The following is an 8,143-nucleotide window of genomic DNA, read 5'->3' as shown; positions in this document are numbered from 1 at the left end:
AGTGTGCAAAATATTCAGGCATGAATCATCACAAAAGTTACTCTGGCTATCCTTTCAAATTCTACAGAAACATTGAGCAAGACTGTCATGTCACTTTTGAGAATTAAATCATGCCTGGAAGTAGAATTGTCCAGTATATATGTGACATTTTGCTTTTATAGTGCTTTTATAGTGCTTTTACATTTGTTCAGCATAGAAACAGTTGCAGACAGATTTTTCCACTTGTGTAATCTACAGCTTTCTTTACTCTCTTTCAATTGGTTTGACTTATAATACAATATAATTCAAGAAGTCTCACAGAACTGCAGAGGTATTATGCATAGGTATAATTTAGGATGTCCCTTAACGATCATGACTATTTGCAAGATCATCTTAATAATTCCTGGAAAGGCCAAACAAAATCTCAGAAATCGCATATAATCTTTTTTTGTTCATTCATCAAATACAGAGTTCTACAATATTACATTTAATTTTAGATCAGAACTACACATTACACACAGAAACATAAATATTTGCTTTTTACTCCTAGCTCAGAAAGGTTGAGCTGCCATAACCCTCAGAAAATTCTACACAAAATACACATAAAGATAGATTTTCTACAAAAATCTAAGTAATCAAGTATGTTTAGCTCTAAAAAGCAATGCATATTTACAGGGTGTAATCAACTTAATTTAATTCATTTATTTAAATGTTTAGATTATATATTAATTTTTCACTTTGGCCAATACGAATGTTACAACTTGACATTTGGACACTTCTGGTAGCTTCATTAATTTCATTGAAGGAAAGATCTACATATTGTCATAAGAAAGATTACAGATGGATATGCTGTATTAAAATCCTAGTGCTCAAATTCCATTAGCTCTATTTTCTCCCATTTGTTGCCTAAGAGATGATAAAGATGGTACTTGAGAGAGACAAAAGATGCAGCCAAGGAGGAGGGGGAAGGGTGCAGTGTGCTACTGTCTCTGAGCTAGGGGGCTTTCTCCTTGGAAGTGCAGAGATAATGAGAGATCTTGGCTGACGGGTGACGAGCTGGGCTCAGTTCCTCCCTCTCTCTCACTCTCAGGACCAGAGGAGTAGATTGTACTGTTGCTGCTGTGGGGAGAATTTGAGGCCACTGTGGAATTCTGTCCTTTACTGCTTCTTCCTTACTATGAGTGGGCTTTTGCTCGTAAGAGCAGCCATTGAACTGGGACCTTATTAACACCTGATATCACTGGAAAGGACCCTCACCATCTGCTCGGGTGCCACAGGGGAAAACCCAGGAACCTGACCCCTTCCCCTCCCCGCCATCCCCCCCCAGGGATCATCTCCCGGCTGTTTGCAGAAGCCTGGATGCTGCTGTCCAGCCCTGCTGTTTTCTGTCGCTGCTTCGGGGTTTTCAGTACACTGTGTCTGCCCAACCCCCCACGGCTCCTGCTACGGCTGTGGAGTTTCTGCTACATTTTGTTTGCCACCCCGGGGGGTGTGCTCACCTCTGCTGTTCCAGCCTGCTGCTCCGAGGTTCCTGCTCCAGCCTATTTCACCATCCGGAGGGGCACTGGACCGGCTGCCCCCCATGAGTTTGCAAAGGAAGCCCATTTTCAATCTCTTGCGCCGGCTGCGCCGCCATTACCCATGTGGAGAGCTGGCTGAGCTCGCGCCACAGCGCCCCCTGCAGCCGTGGGGGAATCGTCGCACCTGCCCTGCCCGGCCGGGAGCCACCAGCGCCCCGCCGGCTGTGGCCGTGCCTACAGCAAAGGGGAAAGGGCCTGACAGCCAAGAGAAGGCTGGTACTGGGTTTCTGGTTTGGTTTGTTGTTGCTGCCAGTAAACTAAAAGTAAAGAACAGTTATTCGTTTTCCCGTATCTTTGCCTGAAAGCCCTGTAATTTCATAATTTGGAGGGAAAGAGGTAATATTTTCCATTCCAAGGGAGGTTCCTGCCCTTCCCTGGCAGACACCTGTCTTTCAAAACAAGACTCATGGATACTAACCCATAGCAACTAAAAAAAACCAAATCTTCCGATAAACACATTCTAAACATAAATCACATTATTCTAGTACTCATCTTATTTCTGAAAGACTTAAAAAAACCCCCAAACACAGAAGCAAACAATACACAAAAAATATTACCAAACCAGTGAAAATCTAGAACATCAAGAACATTCTGTTTTCAATTGTTTGGTCAATTAACTAATCTGTGTTAAAATGGAAGTTTTCTAAAAAATATTTCATTTACTTTGTTGTCTAGATTTTTTGGGAAAACATTGGAATACAAAGTTTTTAGTTAGCTCTACCCACAGCTATTCAACAGGCAGCCTGTCTCTTTTCCTGCTGAGGATAAAATGGATCGGAACCAAATGGAAACTCACACAGTTCTACTGCTAGAGAGCAACAATCCCCATCAATATACCTATGTATGTACATAAATCGTACTGTGCCCTACAGATTTTTCCAGTGCTAAAGTAAATGAGGTAAAGGGAAAAACTAAATCTCACTCATTCTGCAGCACCTAGCACTACCAGAAACTTTGTAGTCTATAAGAACAGCTATGAAATGTGCATATGCCCACAAAAAACAGCCAGGAATTTTGAATGCTTGTTTTTTTTCCACTACTTGGTGAATATTATACGTATGCAAAAACCTTACAAGGAAAGTCTGATAGTAATCCCTCAGTACTGCAATGAATTCTGTGAAAGATTTAAAAGATTTTGTAGATATATTCTAATAATTTCTGAATTTAAAAATTGGTGGAGAGAAGATCAGATACAAAAGGCCATTCAGAAAAACCCATCTTTTTTGCTTCTTTTCCTCTTGAAATTTTAAAAACCATATAAATGCTGAGATCGAAAACATTTACTTAATATGTATTTGTGTCTGTATCCGATGACAGAAATGTATCTTTAGTAGAAATTAAACTCTTAACAAAAGCTGGGGGAGGACAAGACTGAAAAGGCCTGGCAGAAGTTCTTGTATGCTCATCCAATAACTGTTTTGAAAAGCAAAACAAGTAAAAAAGCAAGACTTACTCCCTACATTACAAAAGCAGTTTACACTTATTTTGCAGTGTAGACACAAAAAGTTGATTTTCCACCTGTCACGAGGGAGTATTATAACACCCTTTTTCTGGGGAAGTGGGGAGCAAACAATTACTAACAATACTGGGAATCTCCAAAAGAGGATCTACTACAGCTGGGGGGGGGGGGGGGGGGGGCGGGAAGTATACTCAGTTGTGTCAAATGAATTGCTGAGTGATGGTATCTGAACTGAGGAGATGGAAACTACTGGAAAGGAAGGACACAAAATGGAAAGGACAGAAAAAATTTCATGAGGTTGTCAGAACTTCTTCAAATGCTCTTAAACCAATGAGTCTTCATCAGTAAACCAATTTAACAGTTAAACTAATACCTGTAAGTTATTCTTTCCACAAAGTGAGGGTGGCAGGGATGAGAGGGAAAGAGAGAGAAGAATAGGGAGGACACAGAAGGGAAAACAGAGGAATGACATCAGGAATTAAGTTACACTATAATTCTACATGTGTGCCATCACTATTACATTCTTAACAGAAAGTTCAATAATCATGAAACAAAAGATTCATGGGAAGATTAGAAATGCTAAAGTGTGGGACAAAAAAACCCAGATATTCAGAACTGCACAGACAGAAAACATTGCGGAAGTAAACATATTTTTTCTCTCATAGAATTTGTTACAGTGACAAAATCTCTTTAAAACTATACACATATTATTGTAGGAGTTGACATTTTTCAAAGTATTCCATTTAACTGATTTACAGATTCATCCTAGAAATAATTTCTTAGGTGACAATCACTCAGAAAAGACCTAAGAGTCCACCCACAGAATGCCTTATTTGAGCAAACAGTTTTAGAGAGAGATTTCCAGAGAAAAGGGAGAGAGTAAATCAGCAAGTTCAATTACATATGATAAGGGACCTATACTAACCTACTGCATAAAAAGACCACAGTGAAGAGAAAAATATACAAAGGCAGATCCAGTGATACTTCATTCATTCATTTACTTATTTTTAGCAGAAACTCGTCATTAATAGAGCAAGCTTTATACTAGCTTCAGTAATAATTTAATCAAGGCATATTCATAAATAATTGTTTGTTTTGTAACCGCAGTCATTTCATAGCAAAAGTTCAAACATAACTTTCATTTTCTGGCTTCTAACTGAAGGTTTATAATGAAACTGTATATAACCTGACTGTTTAGCTGTTCATTAACAATGCTGAACTCAGAACTGCTATGTGCCATCCTGTACCACTGCCTGTTTTAACTGCACTGTACACTGCTTTTCAGTCAAGTAAACAATTCCTCTTTCAAGTGACAAAAATGCACGCCTCCTCTCAAGGAGACATGCATTTTACTGCATCATTACAGAAAAGTGTGCAGTCTATGATATCAAAAGACTAGCAGTATGAAAATGTCAACACTTCATTGTAGAAAAATGTACAAATGATGAAAAAAACTCCTCTTTAACAGTGATACATTAATAGAGAATCATCCCATACAGACTTAGGACATGCCACATTTCAGAAAACTCTACACAAACCCTCTACTCAAGAATGAATAAAAGACTCCTCCCACCAGCTAGGGCAAACCAAAACAACCCAAGATGTTTTTAATTCTGATTCTCCACAAAGCCCTGAAAATCACCAAGCCAGTACTTTTTTTGGTCTTTTCTACAGATGGTCCATGAGAAACTTTCTACTTCGCCTCCCTTCAGTGAGGTCATCCTCTATTACTACAGAAATTAATGTGATGTTGAAAATAAGCATGGTGAGGTTATACTGTATGATCAGTTGAGGAAAGAGACTGCAAGAGTGTAAGTTTCTCACATAGAAAATTATAAAACACTAATGAAATACAAGAAATATGTATACATCTACTTTAACAGATTTAAATCACTTGCATATCCCTTTTTCTTTATGCACATCCACTTGAGCTTATTTTAGTAACACGTTTGAACTCTGTCTAGGACGCTGGTGCATGTTTTTGAGTCTTACCACTATGCCTGTCATTTTAACAGTGCTTTTTCATTTCCATGTGATTTCCAACATACAAAATGCCATCTCCTCTAATTATCTCTACAGTCTTTTAGAGGCACCCAGCACTTAATGACAGAGGTGTTGGAAAGCAAATTACTACCGGTCTGATCCCAAGTCTATCTCACAGCAGAATGCCATCAGGTTTCATGACTGTTTGTGTATAAACTGCAATATATGTAATGGTATAGTAATTTATTTTTTTCCTGTATTTTATCCTTAGGGATTATGATAGCTGCTTGTATTTAAATTTGGATATTACAGAAGTCTGGTCGTGCTTAGGACAGTATAAGCTAACGTGCAAATGTCTGCAAACGGTTTTTACCCATAAACCCTGTCTGGCACCCATCCATGTAAATCTTCCGAAACGCTCTTGTGGCATGTGGAAGCGGTGGGAGCTGGGCACACAAATGAGCACGGCGGCTCCCACGGGCCCGGCCGGAGATGATGCAGGCGAGTCGTGCTATTGTTCTTCAGCGTCGGCCGCGGCCTACCGGAGCTCTCGCAAGGCCGTTCCCTGGGGAAGGCCGCTCAATAAAAACAAGCCCTAGCTAAAACCGGGAATGAAGCACAAAGCAAACGGTGTCAGACCTACCTCTCCCCACCACAGCACTGAGTCAGCCGGCCTGCCCGATGATAAGGGGGGGCGAGGCGGAGAGCATGCACTGCAGTACGACACACTATAGAGAACGACCCCCCTCCCTTCGCTGCCTGCTGAGGAAAGGAGAAGCAGAGCGAAAGGAGGGTGCTGCTCCTTCCGACCGCCTTCTCGCCTTCCCTGAGCTGAAAGGCCGCCACCAGGCGCAGTCACCCACCCTGGCCTAGAGCTCCAGCAATCCGTCACCGCCCAGGTGCCCCGCCGGGACTCTGCCAGGGAAGCAGAGCGGAGCGGAGCGGAGCCGGGCGGGGCGGAGCCCGGCACCGCCCACCACCGCTCACCGCCATCCCCGCAGCCGCGCCCGCTCTGCGCACGCGGGCGTATTGCCCTCTCCTCCGCGGCGCCTGCGCGCTTTGTCCCCTGGCCTGTGCGTGGGCCGGGGCAGCGTGCCGGCTTTCGCTCTCAGCGTGGGTCGTGGTGCCTCCTGCGCTTCGGCTTTCGGGCGTTTGCTCTCCCTCCCTCTGCTTAGCACCGGCCCCTTCTTCCTTCCGCAGGGGCCTGCAAGCGGTTTGAAATTTACCGCAGTCTCTCACTCGAGTTCTCGATGTGGCTGTAAGCGCCCGGCGCTGAAGGGGAGGAGGCAAGAGCGCGGGGCGGGGAAGAGGAGGGCGGCCTGGAGCGGAGCGGCTTGCCTGTCTACAGCTCCGGTTCCCCCAACCCTTCACGGGGAAGGGGTGGGAGGGGACGGTGGAGAGGGTTAAGTGAGGCAGCAGTTTCTTTGCCGCGGCCCGCAGGCGGTCCGTGTCTGGCGGGCACTGTGGTCGCCCTGGGGCGGCTTTTGCCACTGTTCCCCTATCTCTGGGCGTAAGGAGTGAGGGAAGGAAGGAGCCTGAAGTGATTCCGGGACCCACGAGCCTTTACACCCCTGGAAGCGGTGGAGGGAAGAGTGAAACAATTCCCCCCTCCCTCCTGAGGCCTCCCGGTGCTGCGGCAGGCTGGCCCGCAGGTAAGGCTCCCTGGGGCCCAGGCAGAGTAAGGGCGAGGGCCGGGAGGAGTAAGGATGTCATACACACAAAACGCGGACTACGAAGCGGGGCGGGAACCCGGTTATTCAGGTTTGGAGGAGCGGCTCAGCCGGAACTCCCTGGTCAGGTCGGCGAACAGAAGGGGAAGCTTGGGGCGGCGGTGTGCGGCCCCTTCCGTGTGGCCACGGTCAGACTTGGGGCGGGCGGGCCAGGGGAAGCCGGGCCCGGCCTGGCCCGAGCCCTTCCGGCGGGCTGCTGCCACTCGCCGGGCGCGATCCTTCCTCCTGACCCGCGGGAAACTGCCGTGCGCCCCTCAGGAGCTGAGTGGAAACGGCGGAATGAGGGGAAAAATTAAAATGTGCTGAAATCACAGCTGCGTGTATTTCGATGCCTTTCTCTCTCGCACTTTCTCAGAGCACGTTACCACGACTTCGCTGTTCCCGGAGCAGTAGGGCGTGCCCCCTCTGCAGTGAGCTGCATTGGGAGTCAGTCACGCTTGCTGATGCTTAGTCGTTTGGGGTTTTTTATTTATTTTGGAGCACGCTGTTTTATTTTTAGTATACCCTGTTGCTATAATTGTAAAGAGGTTGTTGAGGATGATAAGAGAGATGAGCACATTCATGAGTTTGGAAGGAGCCCGAAAACAGCTCCGGACTGTGATCTGCTCCATGTGTTTTAGCTGATTTCCAGTTTGAATCGTAGCATGACTCTTTGAAGGGCAGCGTTATGTATTTCACTGATAATATAAATATTTTGTAGATGAATTAGTACTGTGGTGACTTTATATGGTCTACTCGGTGATTTTCTCATTTTAGAGAGACTTACAGGCATTTTTTGCTCGAAACGAGGAAGGTCTAGGATCAATTTTCTCCCTTTAAAGTATCATTGTTAGGGTGAAACATCTTTGGAGATGTGGGTCGGGAGATTTCTTACAAAGTGTAATATTACATCAGTGTGCTTGTCTGAGCTCTTTAAACGTTCATTGTGTCTTGATTGTGAAGTGATGTAATTAAATGTACTACGGTCCAGAAACAGTTAACCTTCTTAATATGCATCTGCTTCCTTGTTTAATGTAATTGCATAGAGATGATATAAGAATAGATAAAAGATGCTTTAGCAGTACAAAATAGTTTGACGTACATGATACCCTTTTGCTATTTTTTCCTGTTACTTGGGTTTGGAGGTGTTTAGCTTACAGTGAAGTCAGTCTTACCTGAACTGAATTCTTGGCTGTAACTGGGAACTTGTGAATAGAAGATGCTTGTGTGAAATATGTCAGGTGTAGCTTGTTGACCTAAACACCAGTATTTCTTGTAAATTGACTCCAGAGGAGCTTTTTTAAAGTCTCATTCTCTCAGAAGATGGCATAATACTTTAAGAAAGAAAGTGCTGTTTAGACTCTGTGTAGTGGGGATCTGTAGTGCTTATTAAGGTCTGGACTTTCATATAGCACGCAAGTTGGCATGTGCAT

At 44.4% G+C, this 8,143-nt stretch overlaps 1 protein-coding gene across 7 annotated transcripts in view; it reads left to right on the top strand.

Moving 5' to 3' along the window:
* Positions 1-6,039: 6,039 nt before the first annotated feature.
* Positions 6,040-8,143, top strand: part of LRRFIP2 (LRR binding FLII interacting protein 2) — a 61,689-nt gene continuing 59,585 nt past the window's right edge. For 4 of the 7 annotated variants that reach the window (XM_069007833.1, XM_069007830.1, XM_069007834.1 and 1 more), the window contains exon 1: positions 6,042-6,653. The gene's annotated coding sequence lies outside the window, so the exon portion shown is untranslated. Of the gene's footprint in view, positions 6,654-8,143 lie in introns of all 7 variants that reach the window. The other 3 variants (XM_069007829.1, XM_069007836.1, XM_069007831.1) reach the window with 3 other exon arrangements.

This window comes from Aphelocoma coerulescens, chromosome 2 (assembly GCF_041296385.1).
Source record: "Aphelocoma coerulescens isolate FSJ_1873_10779 chromosome 2, UR_Acoe_1.0, whole genome shotgun sequence".
Lineage (NCBI taxonomy): Eukaryota > Metazoa > Chordata > Aves > Passeriformes > Corvidae > Aphelocoma > Aphelocoma coerulescens.
Note: the sequence above shows the minus strand (reverse complement) of the source record. Positions and strands in the feature narration are given on the sequence as shown.